The 25361-nt window shown below is 39.3% G+C and overlaps 1 pseudogene; it reads right to left on the bottom strand.

Annotated features, from left to right (window-relative positions):
• Nucleotides 1-439: 439 nt before the first annotated feature.
• LOC138078652 (tigger transposable element-derived protein 1-like) overlaps nt 440-25361 on the bottom strand; it is a 55073-nt pseudogene continuing 30151 nt past the window's right edge.

Here is a 25361-nt window from a genome sequence, read left to right as displayed (position 1 = left end):
GAAGTCTCTCAGTCGTGCCCGACTCTTTGTGACCCCATGGACTGTAGCCTACCAGGCTCCTCTGTCCATGGGATTCTCCAGGCAAGAATACTGGAGTGGATTGCCATTTCCTTCTCCAGGGGATCTTCTCAACCCAGGGATCGAACCCAGATCTCCCGCATTGCAGGCAGACGCTTTAACCTCTGAGCCACCAGGGAAGCTCTGAGCTGGCCGGGGACTCCCTCCCTGCTTCGTCCACACGGGTAGGGGTACGGTCCGTCCGAGTCTCCGAACGGGGATTTGGCTTCGATGTGCAAAAAGAAAAAAGAAGAAAGAACTATCAGCGAGGCGCTTCCAACGGGAAAAGCGGGCCCCGACCAGGGACAGCGCCCGGAGCCCAGACCGTCCTAGGCGGGACACCCAGGACGGCCCGAGCCGGTCCCCACCTCCTGACTGGGATTCAGGGAGTTGGAGAGGGGTAAGAAAAAGTCGCGTCCGACGACCGAGACCCACGAGGGCACGCTGAAGGGTCGAGCGCGCCCTCCCCGGCCACCCACGGAAGCAGGGTACGGTCCATCCACGTCTCCGGACCCATCGGGACTTTGACAAAGAAAAAGCATGTGTGCCGGGAGACGCCTCGGGCGACCGGACCCCACGGGGGACCGCACACGCGCCTCCCCCGGTCAACCCTCACGACTCCGGCGGGCGGGTCCCCACCTCCGGAGTGCGACGCGGAAAACACCTCGGGCAGAAAGAACCCGAGGGCCCGGACCCAGGCGCGCCCTCTGGCGACCTCCAAGCCACAGTCCGGGCAGGTCCCCACCTCCGGAGCGGGGCCCAGGGCGAAGCAAACGCTCCTGAGGGTGGCCCAGGAGAAGTCCGGACGGGCGGTCCGTCTCCGCGGCCGCAGGGGCACGGGGAGATGCTGGTCGACCCGATCAGACCGCCCCAGAGCCCGGATCTGGAGCGTCTCGACGGTCACCCTCCTCAAGCTGAACTTACTGAAATTAATGAACACATTCCTGGTTTGAGCAGCTCAGCACTGCCATTCACCACAATTCTGTGTGTTCAGTGTTGCCTATCATTGGAGATCTTTGCTTTGCTTATTATATCCCACTCCCCAGCTTGGTCTTTTTATGTTAACAGAATTAGTCTTCACTCAGACATATATTGTGATTCAACTATTCAAGCAAGCGGATAGTCCAACTTTTCTTTTCCTCCCTCACTTTTTCTTCTTTTATTTCATTATTTAAATAAACAGGAATGTGTCTGCTGCTTGCTAGACACTCTTTTAAGATCTGGGGAAATAATTCTTTAAAAAATAAACAATATCATACCTTCATGGGTTTACATTTTTGTCAGATTAGGGAGGGAGTTATGTAATATGTGAGTAAACTAGATAATACCATATTTGACAAAAGCTTTAAGGAAAATGAAATAAAGTTAAGTGGTGAATGGACAAAGTAAAGCATTGCATACTTTGACAGGGTACTTGGAAAGGCGTCTCTTAGGAGGAAACATTTGAAAAGAAATGTGAATGACAATTTGGAAGCTAACTCCCAGATATCTGGAGGACAGACGGAACAGTCAGAGTAAGGAATATGGGGTTTATTCTGTTGTTTGAAGTGTGGTAGACCTTTGGAAGGACTTTTCAGAAGAGTGATTTATCTATTTTAAATACAGGCATACCTTGGAGATATTGCACATATTGATCCAGACCATCACAATGAGGCAAAAATATTGCAGTAAAGCAAGTCTCATGAATTTTGTGGTTTCCCGGTGCACATAAAAGTTATGCGTATGATATAGTCTATCAGATGTGCAGTAGCATTATGTTTAAAATGCAATGTGCATGCGTGCTAAGTCACATCAGTTGTGTCTGACTCTTTGCGACCCCATGGACTGTAGCCATCCAGGCTCCTCTGTCCGTGGGATTCTTCAGGCAGGAATACAGGAGTGGGTTGCCATGTCCTCTTCCAAGGGATCTTCCAGACCCAGGGATCAAATGCATGTCTCCTGTGGCTCTTACCCTGCAGGCAGATTCTTTACTGCTGAGCCACCAGGAAAGTCCCTTCAAAGACAGTGTGTATGTCTTAATTAATAAATAATTTATTGCTAAAAGATGGCAACCATCATCTGAACCTTTGGAGAGTCATCATCTTCTTTGCTGGTGCTGAGTCTTGCCTTAATATTGATCGCTGCTGACTGATCGGGGTAGTTGTTGCTGAAACTTAGAGTGGCTGTGGCCATTTCTCAAAATAAGACAACAGTGAAGTTTGCACCTCGATTGACCCTTCCTTTCACAAATAATTTCTCTGTGGCTTGCCATGCTTTTGGATAGCACTATAACCACAATAGAACTTCTTTCAAAATTGGAATCAAGCCTCTCAAACCCTACTGCTCCTTTATCAACTAAATTGATATAATATTCTAAATCGGTTGTTGTCATTTCAACACCCTTCACAGCATCTTCACCCAGAGTAGATTACATCTCAAGAAAACACTTTCCTTGCTCATTCATTAACAGCAAATGCTCATTTATTTTATCATGAGTTCAGTCACTTCTTCAGATTCCATTTCTAGTTCTCTTGCTATTTCTGCCACATTTGCAGTTACTTTTTCCACTGAGGAAGTCTTGAACCCCTCAAAGTTATCCATGAGGGCTGGAATCAACCTTCTGTAAATTTCTGTTTGTATTGATATTCTGAATCTTCTCCAGGAATCACAAATGTTTTTAATGGCACTTAGAATGAATCTTTTCCAGAAGGTTTTCATTTGACTTTGCCCAGATCCATCAGTGGAATCACTATCTGTATATTTCTTAAAGGGTAGGTCTTGAAAGTCGAAATTACTCCTTGATGCATGAATTGCAGAATAGGTGTTGTGGTAATAGGTGTAAAAGTAACATTAAACTCATTGTATTGAATACATCAGAGCCCTAAGCTGACCAGATTCATTGTCAATAAGCAGGAATATCTTAAAAGGAATCTTTTATTCTGAGCAGTAGGTCTCAGTAGTGGGCTTAAAATACTCAATAAACCATGTTGTAAACAGATGTGTTGTCATCCAGGCTTTGTCGTCCATTTATAGAGCACAAACAGAGTAGATTTAGTATAATTCTTAAGGGAGCCTTAGGTTTTTTGGAATGGTAAATGAGCTCTGGCTTCAAGTCCAGTTGCATTAGCCCTTAACAAGAGAGTCAGTCTGTACTTTGAAGCTTTGAAGCCAGGCCTTGGCTTCTCCTCTCAAGCTCTGAAAGTCCTAGATGGCATATTCTTCCAAGGGAAATGTGTTTCATCTACATTTAAAATCTGTTGTTTAGTGTAGCCACCTTCATTAATTATATTAGTGAGATCTTTTGGATAACTTGCTGTAGCTTCTAAATCAGCACTTGCTGCTTCACCTTGTATTTTCATGTTACGGAAATGGCTGCTTTGCCTCTTTCGTGAACCAGCCTCTACTACCTTCAAAAGTTTCTTCTTCATTTTCCTCATCTCTCCCAACCTTCATAGCAAAACATTGAAGAGAGTTAATGGTATTCCTCTGGCTAAGACTTTGGCTCAAGGAAATATTGTGGCTAGTTTGATCCTCTATCCAGACCACTAAAACTTTCTTTGTATCAGCAGTAAGACTGTTTGACTTATCATTCATGTGTTAACTGGAGTAGTGCTATTAATTTCCATCAAGAACTTTTTCTTTATGTTCACTACATGGCTAAGTATTTGCTGCAAGAGATCTAGCTTTAAGCCTATCTCAGCTCTTGCCATGCCTTCCTCACTAAGAATAATCATTTCTAGTTTTTTATTTAAAGAGAAAGACATGCACCTCATTTCGCTTGAGCACTTGGAGGCCCTTATAGGGTAACTAATTTACCTAATTTCAGTATTTTTGTGTCAAAGGGAATAGGAAGGCCTAAAGAAAGGAAGAGAGATGGGAGACTAATCAGTCAGTGGAGCAGTCAGAATACACGCAACTTTTATTAAGTTCTCCATATTATAAGGGTGTGGTTATGGCACCCCAAAACAATTGCAATCGTAACATTAAAGATCACAGGTCACCATAACAAATTTAGTAATAATTTTAAAGTTTAAAATATGTGAGAATTTATCAAATATGACATGACAAACACTAAATGAGCAAATGCTTTTAAAATAAAAAGCAAAAGTGCCAATAGACTTGCCAGACTCAGGACTGTCACAAATGTTCAATTCAATTTGCAAAAACCATAGTATCTGCAAAGTGAAATAAAGGAAAGTGCAAAAAAAACAAGGTATACTGGTACATTTGATGCATTTTTTATTGAAACGATTATAGGTTCACATACGATTATGAGAAATGGTGAAGGGCAGATATGTTGTACCTCTTATGTAGCTTTTCTGATGCTAACATCTTGCAACACTATAATATTACAGAAAGAATGCTAACATCCATTCAACGTATCCCACTTTTACTTGCTGTTGTTTTTCACTTTAGCCATATTAATATATGTTGACTTATATCTCATTGTAGTTTTAATTTCTGTAGTAGCTAATTATTTTGAACACGTTTCCATGCACTTATTTGCCATCTTCAGATCCTCCTCAATGAAATATTCATGTCTTTCACCATTTTCTACTGGTAACCTTCTTTCCTCGTGTATATATATATATATATTTAATTAGAGGATAATTTTGTTACAGTGTTGTGATGGATTTTGCCACATATCAACATGAATCAGCATTAGGCAGACATATGTCCCATCCCTCCTGAACCCGCTTCCCACGTCCCTCCCCACTCTATCCCTCCAGGTTGTCAAAGTCAGAACAGAGCACTGACTTTGGCTTCCCTGTGTCATACATCAAATTCCCACTGGCTACCTATTTTACCTATGGTAATGTATATGTTTCAATGTTATTCTGTTGTACCATCCCTCCCTCTCCTTCCCCCACTGGGTCCAAAATGACTGTGTCTCCTTAGCTGCCCTGAAAGTAGGTTGTCAGTACTATATTTCTAGATTCCATATATATGCATTAATATGCAATATTTGTCTTCCTTTTTCTTACTTCACTCTGTAGGTTCATCTACCTCGTTAGAACTGACTCAAATATGTTCCTTTTTAGAACTGAGTAATACTCCACTGTGTATATATACCACAACTTCCTTGTCCATTCATCTGTTGATGGACATCTAGGTGGCTTCCATGGCCTAGCTAGTGCTGCAGTGAACACTGGAGTACATGTGTCTCTTTCAGTTCTGGTTTCTTTGGGTGTATGCCCCACAGTGGGATTGCTGGTCATGTGGTGGCTTTATTCCTAGCTTTTTAAGTTATCGCCATACTGTTTGCCACAGTGGCTGTATTAGTTTGCATTCCTACCAACAGTATAAGGGGGTTCTCTTTTCTTCATACTCTCTTCAGCATTTATTGTTTGTAGACTTTTGATGACAGCCATTTTGAGTGTGAGATATCATGTTGTAGTTTTGATTTGCATTTCTCTAATAATGAGTGATATTGAGCATATGTTCACGTGTTTATTAGCTATCTGTATATCTTCTTCATAGAAATGTTTTAGGTCTTCTGCCCGCTTTTTGATTGGGCTGTTTGGTTTCTGGTAAAGAGCTGCATGAGATGCTTGTATGTTTTAGAGATTAATTCTATGTCAGTTGTTTCATTTACTATTATTTTTTCCCATTCTGAGCGTTGTTTTTTCACCTTATTTAGTTTCTTTCATTGTGAATTTAAAAAAAAAAAAGAGAGAAGAAAAGAAAGAAACAACCTTTAAGCTTAATTAGGCCCCATTTGTTTATTTTTGTTTTTATTTGTATTACTCTAGGAAGTGGGTCATAGAAAATCTTGTGATTTATGTCAGAGAGTGTTATGCTATTCTTTTCTCTAAGAGTTTTTATAGTATCTGGTCTTACATTTAGGTCTTTAATCATTTTGAGTTTACTTTTGTGTATGGTGTTAGGAGGTGTTCTAATTTCATTCTTTCACATGTAAGAGACTAGTTTTCCCAGCACCACTTGTTGAAGAGACTGTCTTTTCTCCATGGTAAAATTTTGCCTCCTTTATCAAAGATAAGGTGCCCATAGGTACATGGATTTATCTCCAGGCTTTCTGTCTTCCTCCATTGGTCTATATTTCTATTTTCATGCCAGTACTATACTGTCTTGATGGCTGTAGCTTTGTAGTGTAGTCTGAAGTCAGGTAGGTTGATTCCTCCAGTTCCATTCTTCCTTCTCAAGATTGCTTTGACTCTTCAGGGTCTGTTGTGTTTCCATAAATGTTGTAAAATTATTTGTTCTAGTTCTGTGAAAAATACCATTGGTAGTTTGATTGGTATTGCACTGAATCTATGGATTGCTTTGGGTGGTATAGTCACTTTTACTACATTGATTCTTCCAATCCAAGAACATGGTATATTCCTCCATTTGTTTAGGTCATTTTTTATTTCTTTCATCGATGTCTTAAAGTTTTCTGCAAACAGGTCTTTGTCTGTTTAGGGAAATTTATTCCCAAGTATTTTATTCTTTTTGTTGCAATGGCAAATAGGACTGTTTCCTTAATTTCTCTTTCTGATTTTTCATTTTACTGTATAGGAATGCAAGAGATTTCTGTGAATTAATTTTATATCCTGTGACTTTACTATATTCATTGACCAGCTCTAGTACTTTTTGGTGGCATCTTTCAGATTTTCTTTGAAAATCATGTCATCTGCAAACAGTGAGAGTTTTACTTCTTTTCCAATCTGGATTCCTTTTATTTCTTTTTCTTCTCTGATTGCTGTGGCTAGAACTTCCAAAACTGTATTGAAGAATAGTGGTGAGTGGGCACTCTTGTTCCTGAATTTAGAGGAAATACTTCCAATTTTTCAACATTGAGGATAATGTTTTTTGTGGGTTTGTCATATATGGTCTTTATTATGTTGAGGTATATTCCTTTTAAGGGCTCCCTTAGTGGCTTAGATGGTAAAGAATCTACCTGAATTGCAGGAGACCTGGTTTTGATCCCTGGGTCAAGAAGATCTCCTCTAGAAGGAAATGGCAACCCACTCCAGTGTTCTTGCCTGGAGAATCCTATGAACAGAGGAGCCTGACAGGCTACAGTTCATGGGCTCACAAAGAGTTGGACATGACTGAGTGACTAACACTTTCACTTTCACTTTCATAATCCTTCTAGGGGCTTCCAAGGTGGTGCTACTGGTAAAGAACCCACCTGCCAAAGTACAAGATGCAAGCTACACAGGTTCAATCCCTGGGTCTGGAAGATTGCCCTGGAGTAGGAAATGAGTATCCACGTCAATATTCTTGCCTGGAGGATTCCATAGACAGAGGAGTCTACAGTCCATGGGGTCACAAAGAACTGGACATGACTGTTTGACTAACACTGCTTATATTCCTTCTATGACTACTTTCTGGAGAGCTTTTATCATAAATGGGTGTTGAATTTTGTCAAAGTCTTTCTCTGCATCTATTGATATAATCATTTGGTTTTATCTATTTGCTAGAATTGTGTTGAGGATTTTTGTATCTATGCTCATCAGTGATATTAGCCTATATATATATATATATATATATATTTTTTTTTTTGCAGCATTTTTGTCTAGTTTTGGTATCAGAGTGATTGTGGCCTTGTAGAATAAGATTGCAGAGAAGGCAATGGCAACGCACTCCAATACTCTTGCCTGGAAAATCTGATGGACAGAGGAGCCTGGTAGGCTGCAGTCCATGGGGTCGCTGAGAGTCGGACATGACTGAGCAACTTCACTTTCACTTTTCACTTTCATGCACTGGAGAAGGAAATGGCAACTCACTCCAGTGTTCTTGCTTGGAGAATCCCAAGGGCGGGGGAGTCTGGTGGGCTGCTGCCTATGGGGCCTCAGAGTCAGACACAACTGAAGTGACTTCGCAGCAGCAGCAGAATAAGATTGAGAGTTTCCCTTCCTCCGCAATTTTCTGAAAGAATTTGAGCAGGGAATGTGTTAGATTTTCTTGAAACTTATGGTAGAATTTGCTGGAGAAGCCATCTGGCCCTGGGCTTTTGTTTATTGAAAGGTTTTTTATTACAGTTTCGATTTCTGTGCTTGTAATTGGTCTGTTCATATTTTCTGTTTCTTCCTGGTTCGGTTTTAGAAGGTTATACTTTCCTAAGAATTTGTCCATTTCTTCCAAGTTGTCCATTTTATTGGCATAGAGTTGCTCATAGTATTCTCTTATGATCCTTTGTATTCCTGTGTAATCTATTGTAACTTCACCTTTTTCATTTCTAATTTTATTGATTTGAGTATTCTCCCTTTTTGCTTCATGCAGTCCATGGGGTAGCAAAGAGTTGGACATGTCTGAGCAACTGAACTGAACTGAACTGGTTTCCCCCACCCCTAGCAACAACCAATCTGCTGTCTGTTTCTGAGTTTGGTTGACTGTAGATTCCATATATAAGTGAGATCATACAGTATGCTATGTCTGACATTTCACTTAGCATAAGGCCCTCAAGGTCCATATACCTTGTCGTGAATGACAGAATTTCCTCCTAAATAATGTTATATTCCATTGTATGTATGTACACAGATGATAGCTTATGGTGAACAGTGTCAGACTTGTGATTTCCAAGGAAGAGAATTTAGCTTCGGGACTGGGGACAAGGCTTAATCACTCAGAGCTTTTGTGTAGCAGAGTTTTATTAAAGTATAAAAAGGATAAGGAAAATTTCTGACACAGACATCAGAAGGGGGAAGAGAGTGCCCCACTCCCCAGTGTTCTCAAGGCCGTATATACCTTTTCAACTGGTCACTAAAAATAGAGCCACTCCTATGACTTACATTTTAAGATAACAGGATTAGTCAGAAGGTTCTTAAGAAGGAGAAACATGTTCTTGAGCAAGATACATTCAGTTCAGTTCAGTCACTCAATGGTGTCTGACTCTTTGCGACCCTTCCCTGTCTATCACCAGTTCCCGGGGCTTACTCAAAATCTTGTCCTTTGAGTTGGTGATTCCATCCAACCATCTCATCCTTTGTTGCCCTCCTTCTCCTCCCACCTTCAATCTTTCCCAGCATCAGGGTCTTTTCAGAGTCATTTCTTTGTATCAGGTGGCCAAATTATTGGAGCTTCAGGTTTAGCATCAGTCCTTCCAATGAATATTCAGGACTGATTCTTTTAGGATTGACTGCTTTGATTTCCTTTCAGTCCAAGGGACTCTCAAGAGTCTTCTCCGACACCACAGTTCAAAAGCATCAAATCTTTGGCACTCAGCTTTCTCTATAGTCCAACTCTCACATCCATACATGACTACTGGAAAAACCATAGCTTTGACTAGACAGATCTTTGTTGCAAAGCAATCACTTTGCTTTTTAATATGCTGTCTATGTTGGTCATAGCTTTTCTTCCAAGGAGCAAACGTCTTTTAATTTCATGGCTGCAGTCACCATCTACAGTGATTTTGGAGCACAAAAGTGAAGTCTCTCACTGCTTGCCCATCTTTGTGCCATGAAGGGATGGGACCGGATGCCATGATTTTAGTTTTCTGAACATTGAGTTTTAAGCCAACTTTTTCACTCTCCTCTTTCACTTTCATCAAGAAGATCTTTAGTTCTTCTTCACTTTCTGCCATAAGGGTGGTGTCATCTGCATATCTGAGATGATTGATATTTCTACTGACAATCTTGATTCCAATTTGTATTTCATCCAGTCCAGCATTTGGCATGATGTACTCTGCATGTAAGTTGACTCATTGGAAAAGACTCTGATGCTGGGAAGTTTTGGGAGCAGGAAGAAAAGGGGATGACAGAGGATAAGATGGCTGGATGGCATCAACAACTCAATGGACATGAGTTTGGGTAAGCTCCGGGAGTTAGTGATGGACAGGGAGGCCGGGCGTGCTGTGATTCATGGGGTCACAAAGAGTCAGACATGACTGAGCAACTGAACTGAACTGAACTCTGCATATGTTAAATAAGCAGGGTGACAATATACAGTGTTGATGTACTCCTTTCCCTATTTGGAACCAATGTGCCATTCCATGTCCAGTTCTGAATGTTACTTGTTGACCTGCATACATATTTCTCAGGAGTCAGGTCAGGTGGTCTTATATTCTCATCTCTTTCAGAATTTTCCACAGTTTTTTGTGATCCACACAGTCAAAGGCTTTGGTGTAGGCAAAAAAGCGGAAGTAGATGTTTTCCTGGAACTCTTTTGCTTTTTCAATGATCCAGCAGATGTTGGCAATTTAATCTCTGGTTCTTCTGCCTTTTCTAAATCGGGGTTGAACATCTGGAATTTCACAGTTCACATATGGCTGAAGCATGACTTGGAGAATTACTCAAGCATTACTTTGCTAGCATGTGAGATGAGTGCAACTGTGTGGTAGTCTGAACATTCTTTGGCATTGCCTTTCATTTGGATTGGAATGAAAACTGACTTTGTCCAGTACTGTGGCCACTGATGAGTTTTCCTAATTTGCTGGCATATTGAATGCAGCACTTCCACAGCATCTAGGATTTGAAATAGCTCAACTGGAATTCCATCAACTCCACTAGCTTTGTTCGTAGTGATGTTTCCTAAGGCCTACTTGACTTCACATTTCAGGATGTCTGGCTTAGGTGACTGATCACACCATGGTGGTTACTGAGTCATAAAGATCTTTTTTGTATAGTTCTTCTGTGTATTCTCGCCACCTTTTCTTAATATCTTCTGCTTCTGTCAGGTCCATACCGTTTCTGTCCTTTATTGAGCCCATCTGTGCATGAAATGTTCCCTTGTCATCTCTGTTTTCTTGGAGAGATCTCTAGTCTTTCCCATTCTATTTTTTCCCTCTATTTCTTTGCACTGATCACTGCAAAAGTCTTTCTTATCTCTCCTTGCTATTCTTTGGAACTCTGCATTCAAACAGGTATAGCTTTCATTTTCTCCTTTGCTTTTTACTTCTCTTCTCTTCTCAGCTATTTGTAAGGCCTCCTCACACAACCATTTTGCTTTTTTGCATGTTTTCCTTGGGAACAGTTTTGATCACTGCCTCCTATACAATGTCATGAATCTCTGTCCATAGTTCTTCAGGTACTCTGTCTATCAGATCTAATCCCTTGAATCTATTTGTCACTTCTACTGTATAATCATAAGGGATATGATTTAGGTCATACATGAATGATCTAGTGGTTTTCTCTACTTTCTTCAATTTAAGTCTGAATTTGGCAATAAGGAGTACATGATCTGAGCCACAGTCAGCCTCTGGTCTTGTTTTTGCTGACTGTATAGAGCTTCTTCATCTTTGGCTGCAAAGAATATAATCAATCTGATTTCAGTATTGACCATCTGGTGATGTCCATGTGTAGAGTCTTCACTTGTGTTGTTGGAAGAGGGTGTTTGCTATGACCAATGTGTTCTCTTGGCAAAACTCTGTTAGCCTTTGATCTGCTTCTTTTTGTACTCCAAGGCCAAACTTGCCTGTTACTCCAGGTATCTCTTGACTTCCTACTTTTGCATTCCAGCCCCCTATAATGAAAAGGACATCTTTTGGGGGTGTTAGTTCTAGAAGTTCTTGTAGGTCTTCACAGAACCATTCAACTTCAGCTTCTTCAGCGTTACTGGTCAGGGCATAGACTTGGATTACTGTGCTATTGAATGGTTTCCTTGGACAAATAGAGATCATTCTGTTGGTTTTGAGACTGCATCCAAGTACTGCATTTTGGACTCTTTCATTGACTATGATTTCTACTCCATTTCTTCTAAGGGATTCTTGTCCACAGTAGTAAATATAATGGTCATCTGAGTTAAATTCACCCATTCCATCCATTTTAGTTTCCTGAATCCTAAAATGTCAACGTTCACTCTTGCCATCTCCTGTTTGAATGCTTCCAATTTGTCTTGATTCATGGACCAAAAATTCCAGGTTCCTATGAAATATTGCTGTTTATAGCATTGGAATTTACTTCCATCACCAGTCACATCCACAGCTGGATGTTGTTTTTTGTTTTTTGTTTTTTTTTTTTGTTTTTTTTTTTTAAATTTTATTTTTTTTTTATTAAATTTTAAAATCTTTAATTCTTACATGTGTTCCCAAACATGAAACCCCCTCCCACCTCCCTCCCCATAACATCTCTGTGGGTGATCCCCATGCACCAGCCCCAATCATGCTGTATCCTGCGTCAGACATATACTGGCGATTCAATTCTTACATGATAGTATACATGATAGAATGCCATTCTCCCAAATCTCCCAGCTGGATGTTGTTTTTGCTTTGGTTCTGTCTCTTCATTCTTTCTGAAGTTATTTCTCTACTGATCTCCAGTAGCATATTGGGCTCCTACTGACCTGGGGAGTTCATCTTTCAGTGTCCCATCTTTTTGCCTTTTCATACTGTTCATGAGGTTCTCAAGCCAAGAATACTGTAAGTGGTTTGCCATTCCCTTCTCCAGTGGACCACGTTTTGTCAGAACTCTCCATCATGCCCCGTCCATCTTGAGTGGTCCTCCATGGCATGGGGCTCATAATTTCATTGAGTTAGACAAGGCTGTGGTCCATGTGATCAGTTTGGTTAGTTTTCTGTGATTGTGGCTTTCTTTCTGTCTGCCCTCTGATAGATAAGGATAAGAGGATTATGGAAGCTTCCTGATGGGAGAGACTGACTGAAGGGGAAACTGGGTCTTGTTCTGACGGGCGGGGCCATGCTCAGTAAATCTTTAATCCAATTTAAAAAAATATACATTCAGTTCAGTTCAGTCGGTCAGTCATGTCCAACTCTTTGTGACCCCATGAATCACAGCACGTCAGGCCTCCCTGTCCATCACCAACTCCCGGAGTTCACTCACGTCCATCGAGTCAGTGATGCCATCCAGCCATCTCATCCTCGGTCGTCCCCTTCTCCTCCTGCCCCCAATCCCTCCCAGCATCAGAGTCTTTTCCAGTGAGTCAACTCTTTGCATGAGGTGGCCAAAGTACTGGTGGCCCTAGTTGTAAAGAACTTGCCTGCCAATGCAAAAGACATAATGATACAAGGGTTCATTATGGGTTGGGAAGATCCCCTGGGGGAGGGCATGGCAACCCACTCCAATATTCTTGCCTGGAGAATCCCACAGACAGAGGCCTGGTGGGCTTCAGTCCTTAGGGTCACAAAAAGTCAGATATAACTGAAGTACCTAAGCAAGCAAACAATTGAAAAGACTATCCTTTCCCTATTGTATTCTTGGCTTAACAATTAATTGACCATTTATGCATGGGTTTACTTCTGGGCATTCTATTCTGTTCCATTGATTTATGTGCCTTTTTTTGTTTTGTTTTGTTTTGTTTTATGCCAATGCTATACTATTTTGGATACTGTAGCTTTGTAATATGGTTTGAATTCAAAGCATGTAATGCCTCCATCTTTGTTCTTCTTTTTCAAGTTGCTATGGCTATTTAGGGCTTTTTGTGGTTCCAAACAAATTTTAAGAATGTTTACTGTATTTTTGTGGAAAATGACCTTCCAATTTTTATGGGGATTACATTGAATCAGTCAATTGCTTTAAGTAGTATGGAGTATTAACAGTAATAACAGTATTAATTTTTTCCAGTCTATATGCATGAAATATCTTTTATTTATGATGTCTTCAATTTCTTCCATCAGTGTCTTACAGTTTTTAATGTATAGGTCTTACACCTTCTTAGGTAAATTTTTTATGAGCATTTTATTCTTGTTGCCATTGTGAATATGACTTTTTAATTTACCTTTGATAATGAATGAAGTTGCTCAGTCGTGTCCGACTCTTTGCGACCCCATGGACTGTAGCCTACCAGGCTCCTCCCTCCATGGGATTCTCCAGGCAAGAGTACTGGAGTGGGTTGCCATTTCCTTCTCCAATATAATAATAAACTATAAAAGGTAAATTAAAAAATCATATTCACAATGGCAACAAGAATAAAATGCTCCTAATAAATTTACCTAAGAAGGTGTAAGACCTATACATTAAAAACTGTAAGACACTGATGAAAGAAATTGAAGACATCACAAATAAAAGATATTTCATGCATATAGACTGGAAAAAATTAATACTGTTATTACTGTTAATACTCCATACTACTTAAAGCAATTGACTGATATTAGTATATAGATACATAACTGATTTATGTATCTTGATTTTGTGTGCAACTTTAGTGTAATCTGTTTATTACTTTTAACAAATTTTGTTGGACTCTCAAGGTTTTCCTAGATGTTATATCATGTCATCTGGAAATAAAGACAGTTTTACTTCATTTCTGATTTGGATGCACTTTGTCTATTTTTCTTGCCTATTGCTCTAGCTCTTACTTCCAGTACTGCGGTGAACAAGAGCGATAAGAGTGGGTTCCTGATCTTGTTCTTGATCTTTGAGGAAAAGCTCGTAGCTTTTAAACATAGAGTCTGTGGTCTCATATATAACCTCTATTATGTTGAGGTACATTCCCTCTGTGCCAAGTTTCTGAGAGCTTTTATCATGAATGTATTTTGAATGCTGTCAACTGCTTTTTCTGCCTCTATGGTTTGTAACGACCATGTAAGTTTTCTCCTACATTATGTTAATGATGATATAGTGTATTTTTGTGGTATCCTCTCTGTCTTGAAGGAGTGGCCACATGTAGGAAATGAAAATTTTAGTTTAGCTTAGTCCTGACTCTTGTCTCTCAAACTTTTATGATTGTTCAGCTTTCTTTGTTCATAGTGATTCCCAATATTAGATATTGTTCCAAGACCTGTCAGTGTTTCATAGAGGAGAATCTCAGTCAACATCTAGATGCAGGCTTATTAGAAACTGAATCCTCAAGTACCAGGTTTTAAAATGTGTAAGTATACCTCTTTTAGGGGAGATCAGGAGATGGGTATTCTTGCCTGCTCCCTCTGGTCAGACCTTAGGTGGACAGAGCATTAAGAACTATTGTTGGTTTGCTGCCATACTCGGGCCAGTGAATACAATTCCTGCTGGTCCTCAGAGCCAGGCTTATCAAAGGAAGTGACCTCTGAACAGAAGGCACATAAGCCTGGATATCAGACATGTGCACAGTCTGTTTTGGGGAGATACTAGCATGCCGAAGTGAGACAGAGGGAGATATGACTGCTAGTCTCTCCATTATCTGGACAGTATTGCAGTCAACTCCTGGATGTGTGTTAAATTAGAAGCCTGGTCCTCTGATGACAGCTTTTATAATAAATCCACAGGGCTCTTTAGTGGGAAGACAGGATGTTTCAGTCTAGTGCCTCTGCAGTGGGCCCTGCTGGGGAAGGATACCAGTGGAGAGTCCATGTGTGCCCATTAAGAACTCTTTCTTAGTTCACAATAGCCTTATGGGTTTCATGGACACAATACCTGTTGTCTTTCAGAGGTAGATGTTTTAGGGAGCTCTCCCCCAGGTATAAATCTGAGAAGTTGGGGCATGAGATAAGGGGTCTAAACCTTTCTCTTTTCATGGAAACATTGTGACTTCTTTCCCATTATATGCTGATGCTCATGTGTCCCAATTATATGTTGCCAAGAATGGGATATGACAAAATTGCTCCTCATCCTCTCCTACCCATTTTTTCTCTTTTGTCAAATGTATGTGAGCCACTCAGTCAGCTCATTTCTGAATTTCTTTCAGAGGAAAGAATCTTCCATTTGTAGCTGTAGATTTAGTGTGTTCATGGAGGAGGTAAGTTCAGAAGCTTCCTGTATCATATGAAATTAAACTCTTACTGTTGAGTTTTAGAAGTTGTTTATATACTCTAGACACTAGTAATTTATTGAATATGTGGTTTGAAAATATTTTATCCAAGTCTTTCATCTGCCTTTTCAATCTTTTCACATGATATTTCACAAAGCAAGTTTTAAAATTTTGATGAGATTCAAGCTATTAATTAATACTTATGGATCATATGGGCTTCCCAGGTGGCTCAGATGGTAAAGGGTCTGCCTGCAGTGTGGGGGACCCGGGTTCGTTCCCTGGGTCAGGAAGATCCCCTGGAGAAGGAAATGGCAACCCACTCCAGTACTCTTGCCTGGAAAATTCCATGGATGGAGGAGTCTGGTAGGCTACAGTCCAGGGGTCGCAGAGTCGGACATGACTGAGCAACTTCACTTCACTTCACTTCGCTTCATGGATCATATATTTAGTATCAAGTCTAAGAACTTTTGCCAACTGTAGATTCCAAATTTTTCCTCCATGTTTTTTCCTAAAAGCTTTATAGTTTTGCATTTCACATTCAAGCCCACAATATCTTTGGAGTTAATGTTTATATAAGGTGTGAAGTTTAGGTTAAGATTTTGGGGCGTTTGATTTTGTTGATCTGTTTTATTGTTTGCCTGTGAGTGTACAATTGTCCCCGCACAGTTCATTGAAGATAATGTTATACTTTGGAAATTTTATTTTGGCTATTGTATGGGGAATGGATTATGGTAAGGGGAGATAGCTCAGCTAGTAAAGCACTGCCTGCAATGCAGGAGACCATGGTTCAATTACTGGGAATGGGATCAAACTGGTGAAGGGATGGGCTACCCACTCCCATATTCTTGGGCTTCCCTGGTGGCTCAGATGGTAAAGAATCTACCTACAAGCAGGAGACCTGGGTTTGATCCCTGGGTTGGCAAGATCTGCTGGAGAAGGAAATGGCAACCCATTCCATTATTCTTGCCTCGAGAATCTCCATGGAAAGAGGAGCCTGGTAGGTTACTCTCCATGGCGTCACAAAGTGTTGAACACAACTGAGTGACTAAGCACAGCACAACACAGCTTAGTCAGAGAACAGACAGAGAAATGAGGGAAGAGCAGCGAATAGGAATAAGGTGACCAGTTAATTTTTTTTTTTCATTTGTCTAGGTAAGAGATGATGGTGAATTGTAACAGGTGATAGCAGAGGAGATAAAGCAAAATATTCAATAGATTTAGAGTGTTTGTAGATGTGGAGTAAATAGCACTTGCTGATGGTATTAGTTGTAGCAGTGAAAGAAAGAAATTAGAGATGAATAAGTTTTAATGTGAGAAACTGAGTGTATTATAACTATATTTATGAAATTAAAGGAGACTGAGAAAGAAGAGCTGAAGGTTAAGACAGAGGAATCAAAGCTTCTGTTTTGTCCATATTCTGTTTGAACACTAATTAGACATTTGGGTGAAGATGTCAAGTAGATTTTTGGAATAAGGATCTTAGCATTCAAGGGCAAGATTAGGACTAAGGATACTAAATTTGAGGAGTCATTAGCATGAATAATATTTTTAGGGAGGAAATCTAAACAGAAAATATAAAATCTTTCATCATTGTCTTAGATTAAGAAATTAAGTCTCCTGAAAGATCACATGTGTATATTTCCTAAAAGTGATGAAGTTGTGTTAACTACGTATCTAACCCAGTAAAATTCTATTTAATTATTTATACTTGGCATGCATCTTTGATCAAATATTTTAATATATTTCATTGTACGAAATTACTAATTACTAAATTAAATTATATATCTTAGTAGTCTCGTGTATGTGTGTTATTGCACCTAAAAATTAGAATCTGGTAAAATAAAAGGCCTTAGCTTATGCTTTATAATCATTTGTCTTCCAAGAATAGCTTCAATGAAACTAAAAAAACATACTGAAATAAATTACGTTGGCTAAACATGATGTGTTTTTAACCTCAGAAACTATGATAATAAGTGAAGACAACCCTCATAATTCCAATCAATCCTCACATTTTATGTGTTTCAAAGGACTCTGAGTGACTAGTTTAGTGTTTTGGATACAATGAAAAGATTCAAGTCTGCTTTGGAGTGTACCACAGCTTTTTTATTATGAATCCTTAGTCATGGATATTTATGAATCCCTATAGGCTGAAAGAAAAGTTGATTCAAAATGTGTATATTCATTGAAAATGGGGTAGAGGAATTTACCTGAAGATATTGATATGGCTCTACAGACAGCTCTGTAATGAACTCCAAGTACTTATATTAAAAAAGATAAGTGCAAAAGATAAGAACACATTAAGTACAGACTGTGTATAATACAGATTTGTATGACTATTAATTAAAAATCAATAATAGACATCTGGAAAATTCTTGTTAAACTAACTCTCTTTAATTTCCTCTCAATAGAAAGGCCAGAACACCTCTTTTTGGCTAGATGCTTGTATGTTAAATGGTGATTGAGAGAGAATTTCAAAATATAATGGAGAGTATAAGTATTTTGGCATTTGGGAAGACTTAGAGACCAGCTACTGGTTTGAAGCCCTGAGACAGCTATGTCTCTGAATCAAGGTTCCCTATAAATTCATAGTCATTATGTGCATCTCCACATAAAGGTTTAAGTATTAAATGAGATTATATAAATCAAGGGTCTGGTGTTAGAGTAGGTGTGTTTTAAAATACAGTATTTTTCTTTAATTTCTCTTTCATTTCTGCTTGCTATCTCCAAAAGAATCACTCTCTACTGCAGCAGATAATTAACATGAGTAATAAGGAATCAGACACATATATATGTATATAGGAAGACATTCTTTCAATGGATTCATGCATCCGTTTCAGATGGATTATTTCTCAAAATTATTGAAAGAATTCAGATTACAGCACCAAATCATTAAATGACAATCACTAAGTAATCAGAGATAATGTAGAAGCACTGGGAGATGAAGGGTAGTAAACGTTCTGATTTCCAAAGACTAAAAGAGAAATAATGGTTGGATTATGGCACAAAGAGTTGATGTATGCTAGTCTAGGCTACAGAATAATTCTGAGTAACGCAGAATTCACTTGACCATAGTGTTAACAGTGAAAGTAAAAGTTGCACAGTTGTGTCTGACTCTTTGCAACCCCAAGGGCTATACAGTCCATGGAATTCTCCAGGCCAGAATACTGGAGTGGGTAGCTGTGCCCTTCTGCAGGGGATCTTCTCAACCCGGAGATCGAACCCAGATCTCCCCTACTGTAGGCGGATTCTTTACCAGCTGAGCCACAAGGGAAGCCCAAGAATACTGGAGTGGGTAGCCTATCCCTTCTCCAAGGGATCTTCCCAACTCAGGAACTGAACCAGCGTCTTCTGCATTTTAAGCAGATTTTTTACAAACTGACGAATGTTGACAGTTACATTGAAACATAACTGAGCCACACAATTTTAAACAAAAAACATATAAACCTCTTTATTCTAATTGGACATTTGTTTTGGAATATTAAACTGGATGTGGAGGAATCTTGACTTGTGATAGCATCCCATGTGCTATCATGGTTGTGTGTGTGTGTGTGTGTGTGTGTGTGTGTGTGTGTGCTCAGTCGTATCCAACTCTGTGACTCCATGGACTGTAGCCCTCTAGACTGCTCTGTCCATGGAATTTTCCAGGCAAGAATACAGGAGCAGGATGCTATTTCCTTCTCCAGGAAATCTTCACAACCCAGGGATCAAACCTGCATCTCCTGCGTTGGCAGGCAGAATCTTTACCACTGTGCCACCTGAGAAGCCTTGGTTATGGAAATATTCAAAGACAACTTCTAGTCAGCAGTGGGGAGCACACAATGACTCTACTAAGATCTTGGTTGTTTGCTCATCTCTTCTTTTCTGTTGTTTAGTCCAGATGAGACATCATCTGCATAGATAGTGTTGATCCACCTGGAGAGTGTTATATGCAAATCTAGCACTTAACGTTGTTTTATTTGTACAGCATTCAAACCAACTAACCTAGAAACTGCAAGCATCTTTACTTATAACCCATATGGTTTATTACCCACCAAAATTGATAACAAGTCAATGCTGAAGACCACAGTCTCTGTAACCAGATAGCCAGGATTTGAATCCTTCTCTACCACTTTTTAGCTAGCAAATTATTATACTTAACCCCTTCTATTCAGTTTCCTATCAGCTAAATGTAGGCAATCATAGTACCACCTTCATTAAGTGGTTGTGAGGACTAAATGAGTTAAAATTTGTAGAGGGCTTAAAACTATACATGGCGTAATCACCTAAAAATGTGAAGTAAACACTGAATTAAAATAAAGTATTGTTTTAATTTTGTCTTTAAGACTGCTCACTTAGAGATGGTCTTTTCAAGAGAATATATTTATAATTAGGAGTGAGAAGATGAAATATGATTCACTGCTTAGAATAGCATAAGAATGCCATACACAAACAACATTTACTCAAATCTAAAGGTATTTAGATGTACCTGAGAAAAGAAGAGAAGCTAAAGACAAAGGAGAAAAGGAAAGATATACCGATGTGAATGCGGAGTTTCAAAGAATAGCAAGGAGAGATGAGAAAGCTTTCCTCGGTGATCAATACGAAGAAATACAGGAAAACAAAAGAATGGGAAAAACTAGAGATCTCTTCACGAAAACAGAGATACCAACAGAACATTTTGCACAAAAATGGGCATAATAAAGGACAGAAATGGTATAGACCTGACAGAAGCAGAAGATATTAAGAAGAGGTGGCAACAATACACAGAACTATACAAAATGATCTTTAGGACCCAGATAATCACGATGGTGTGATCACTCACCTAGAGCTAGACATCCTGGAATGTGAAGTCAAGTGGGCCTTTGGAAGCAACACTAAAAACAAAGCTAGTGGAGGTGATGGAATTCCAGTTGAGCTATTTCAAATCCTAAAAGATGATGCTGTGAAAGTGCTGCACTCAATATGCCAGCAAATTTGGAAAACTCAGCAATGGCCACAGGATTGGAAAAGGTCACTTTTCATTCCAATCTCAAAGAAAGGCAATGCCAAAGAATGCTCAAACTACTGCACAATTGCACTCATCTTACAAGCTAGCAAAGTAATGCTCAAAATTCTCCAAGCCAAGCTGCAATGGTATGTGAACCATGAAATTTCAGATGTTCAACCTGGATTTAGAAAAGGCAGAGGAACTAGAGATCAAATTGCCAACATCCGTGGATCTTAGAAAAAGCAAGAGAGTTCCAGAAAAACATCTACTTTTGCTTTATTGACTACATCAAAGACTTTGACTGTGTGGATCACTACAAACTGTGGAAAATTCTTAAAGAGATGGTAATACCAGACCACCTGACCTGACTCCTGAGAAATCTGTATGCAGGTCAACAAGCAAGAGTCAGAACTGACATGAAACAGACTGGTTCCAAATTGAGAAAGGAGTATGTCAAGGCTGTATATGGTCATCCTGCTTATTTAACCTATATGCAGAGTACATCATGCCAAATGCTGGACAGGATGAAACAAAAGCTGGAATCAAAATTGCAAGGAGAAATATCAATAACCTCAGATACGCAGAGGATACCACCCTTATGGCAGAAAGCAAAGAACTAAAGAGCCTTTTGATGAAAGTGAAAGAGGAGAGTAAAAAGGTTGGCTTAAAACTCAGCATTCAGAAAACTAAAATCATGGCATCTGGTCCCATCACTTCATGGCAAATAGATGGGGAAACAATGGAAACAGTGGCTGACTTTATTTTTTGGGTCTCTAAAATCACTGCAGATGGTGATGGAGCCATGAAATTTAAAAATGCTTACTCCTTGGAAGTAAACCTATGACCAACCTAGATAGCATATTAAAAATCAGAGACATTATTTGCCAACAAAGGTCTGTCTAGTCCAAGCTATGGCTTTTCTAGTAGTCATGTATGGATGTGAGAAAAGTGAAAGTGAAAGCGAAGTCACTCAGTCGTGTCCGACTTTTTGTGACCCCAAGGACTCTAGTCGGCCAGACTCCTCCAGCCTTGGGATTTTCCAGGCAAGAATCCTGGACTTGGTTGCCATTTCCATCTCCAGGGGATCTTCCTGATTTCCTGGTGGCTCAGACGGTAAAGAGTCTGCCTATAATGCATGTAAAGAAAGCTGAGTGACAAATAATTCATGCTTTTGAACTGTGGTGTTGGAGAAGACTCTTGAGAGTCTGCAAGGAGATCTAACCAGTCCATCCTAAAGGAGATCAGTCCTGGGTGTTCATTGGAGGGACTGATGTTGAAGCTGAAACTCCAATACTTTGGCCATCTGATGCGAAAAACTGACTCATTGGAAAAAACCCTGATGTTGGGAAAGTTTGAAGGCAGAAGGAGAAGGGGACAACAGAGGATGAGATGGTTGGACGGCATCACCGATTCAATGGCCATGAGTTTAGGTAAACTCTGGGAGTTGGTGATGGACAGGGAGGCCTGGGGTGCTGTGGTCCATGGGGTCGCAAAGAGTCGGACACGACTGAGCAACTGAACTGAACTGTACAGCCAAGCAGCTTAGTTATCTGTATATAGGCCTTCGTTTAAATATTTTTCTATTACGCTTTATCACTGTACTATACAGTAGGGCCATGTTGTTTATCCATTTTATATGTACCAGTTTGCATCTGCTAATCCCAAACTCCCAATCCAATCCTCTCCCACTTGCCTCCCGCTTGGCAACCACCAGTTTGGTTTCTATGTACATGATTCTATATTTGTTTTGTAGGTAGGTTCATTTGCATCATATTTAGATTCCACATATATGTGATCTCATATGGTAGTTGTCTTTCTCTCTCTGACTTAGTATGATCTCTAGTTGCATCCATGTTGCTACAAATAACATTATTTTGTCCTTTTTAAAAATGGCTGATAGTATTCTATTCTATATTTGTAAACTTCTTCTTTATCCAGTCATCTGTTGATGGACATTTAACTTGTTTCCATGTTTCAGCTATTGTGAATAGTGCTATGAACATAGGGGTACGTGTATCTTTTAAATTATAGTTTTGTCTGGATATATCCAATAGTAGGATTGCTGGATTACATGCTAATCATATTTTTAGTTTTCTGAGGAACGTCCATGCTGTTTTTCACAGTGGCTACAACGTATATCCCCACCAGCAGTGTAGGAGGGATCCCTTTTCTGCACACCTTGTCCAGCATTTATTTGTAGACTTTTTAATGATGGCCATTCTGACTGATGCAATGTGGTACCTCAATGTAGTTTTGATTTGTATTTCTCTAATAATTAGTGATGTTGAGCATATTTTCATGTGCCTGTTGGCCATCTGTATTTCTTCTTTGGAGAAGTTTCTCTTTAGGCCCTCTGTCCATTTTTTAGTTGGCTTGTTTTGTTGTTGTTGTCAAGTTGTACAAACTGTTTGTATATTTTTGAAACTAAGCCCTTGTTTGTCACATCATTTGCAAATATTTTCTCCCAATTCTGTACACTGTCCTTTTGTTTATGGTTTTCTTTGCTACTTTAACTTAATAAATAATAAATAAATAATAGTCTGGGGCAGCAGAGAAAACCAGATACTATTATTTTTCACAGATGAGAAAATCAAGGCTCAAAAAATTTTTAAGTAATGTGCTTGACTAAAGTCTCAACTTATTTCATGGCCCAGATTCCCTGCAGTGCTCTCAAATAATGGCTAAGTCACAAATCAAAAACCTCTTTTACTTTTAATCTCCATATTTCTTTGAAAGAAATACCTCTTTCACAATGGGGAAATTCAACAGAGTTTCTGTTTACAGTTGGATGAGATGGATGCTGCACAAACTGAGGGACTGACATTCCCAAAGTGGTGTAGCTAAGTGGTGCTTCTTGAATCTGTGCAGTGCCCAACCTATATGAGCACATGAGGCAGGGATGAAACAACTAGCTTTACTGATCCAAAAGCTCAAATTAGAAACACCAAACAGCTGTAGAATTGCCATCCTGGTTTCTGTTTCATTGTGTTTTCACCCCAAAGAAGAAAAAAAGATGAAAATCAAACAAATGTAACTGTAAGAGAAAATTTGTCACTCTGGTTGAATTTTCTTTTACTTGGAATTCACCCTGTCTATACGCAATTGAATAGAATGACATTTGATTGAACTGACTGGGAAAGAAAGTGACAAGATACATCCGGATTCAGGTTCTCATATTCGGTTTATTGTTTAGTGCAGCAATGCCTGAAATTAAATGAACACACACAGAAGATTCATCATAATGCTATCTGTAGAGTTCTGTTACAGGAAGACATTGCTGTTACAAAGTCTTCCCACAGTTGAACTCTGAAGATGGACTTGGCATTCTGCAGAACAGCACAATTCATGTGAGTCTGAAACCTTTTTTCCCATATATTCACTGAAATTAGAAATCTGGTAATTGGATTTGTAAAAGTGCCTTGTGAAGTAAGTATCTGTAATACATTCTCAAGTATTCTTTCTTAGTAAACCTGTTAGGGATGCTAAGAGATACCCCACACCTTCCTTTCACAACTGCCACATGGTCCTCTTTGAAACTGGTTCCAATAATGAGTTCCTTTAAAAGAGAAAACAAGCTGTTTCAACTTTTAAAAACTAAATAAGAATCATAAGACAAAAAGATCTAATGTTTAGTTAGAGGTGAAATGAGGAGGGCCAGATAAGTTTCACTCAGTGTCGTTACAATGCTACCAGAAACAGTTAAGCCAACAAAATATTTAAGCTTCTATTAGTGTTTAGAGATGAGGAGGGCCAGATAAGTTTCACTCAACGTCATTACAATGCTGCCAGAAACAGTTAAGCCAACAAAATATTTAAGCTTCTATTAGTGTTTAGAGATGAGGAGGGCCAGATAAGTTTCACTCAGTGTCGTTACAATGCTACCAGAAACAAGCCAACAAAATATTTAAGCTTCTATTAGTGTTTAGAGATATTGGCAATATATATCATTAGTTTTCATAAAGAAATACCACAGCATTTTTAAATGGATAAAATCATCTTTCTAAAAAATAGAAACCAACACATTGTAAAGCAAGTATTCTCCAGTTAAAAAAAATAGCACAGAATAAATTAATAGAAAGCATCTAAGGTAAAAATATGACCAATGCCGGTGATGTTTTAGTAATATATTTGGAATGCCTGACAATGAAATAGCAATAGATTGTTCATGTATTCTAGAATAAACATTTAAATTATAATTTGAGTGTTTCCTAATGCCTTGAAATTAAAAAAGAAATATTTTCCATGCGAACTCACCAGCTAAGACTGACAACAGTGATTATCTTTCTGCCAGTTAGCAGCATGGAAATTAGAAGGAGCCATTTAATCCCTCAGATTGTTTAGCTGTGACATTTTTGATGCATAGTACAAGAGATTTAACTATCAGCCAGAAAACAAACAAAGATTAACATGACATTTGCACTGCAAATCACAATCAGGCTCCATTTGCCAGAATCTTTCTTAACAGCTGATACTCAGCATTTCCAAGTTAGCAACAAGTTAGTCAACAAGAAGCAAACTCGCTTATTACTAAGTGTGACTAGGTAGTACATATTAAATCATGGAATGATTTCATTTAATAAGCAATGTCTTCACTATCTGCTGCATCCCAGACATTCTTGCACAATTAGAATTGAGACAAAAAGCTAGGATTGCAGAAGTGAGACAGCAAACAAATAAGCACTATAAAGGAAAGCAGTGGGAGCATAGAGAAAAGGCATCAGAGTTGGCTTGGGTAGGGGGAGAGGCAGGTCAGGGGAGGCTTGGCAGAGACACTCACTGAAGGAAAATTCTTATT

The sequence above is a fragment of the Capricornis sumatraensis genome, chromosome 4 (assembly GCF_032405125.1).
Source record: "Capricornis sumatraensis isolate serow.1 chromosome 4, serow.2, whole genome shotgun sequence".
In the NCBI taxonomy this organism is placed as follows: domain Eukaryota; kingdom Metazoa; phylum Chordata; class Mammalia; order Artiodactyla; family Bovidae; genus Capricornis; species Capricornis sumatraensis.
The sequence above is the reverse complement of the archived record's forward strand: the minus strand, read 5'-3'. Positions and strand labels throughout refer to the sequence as shown.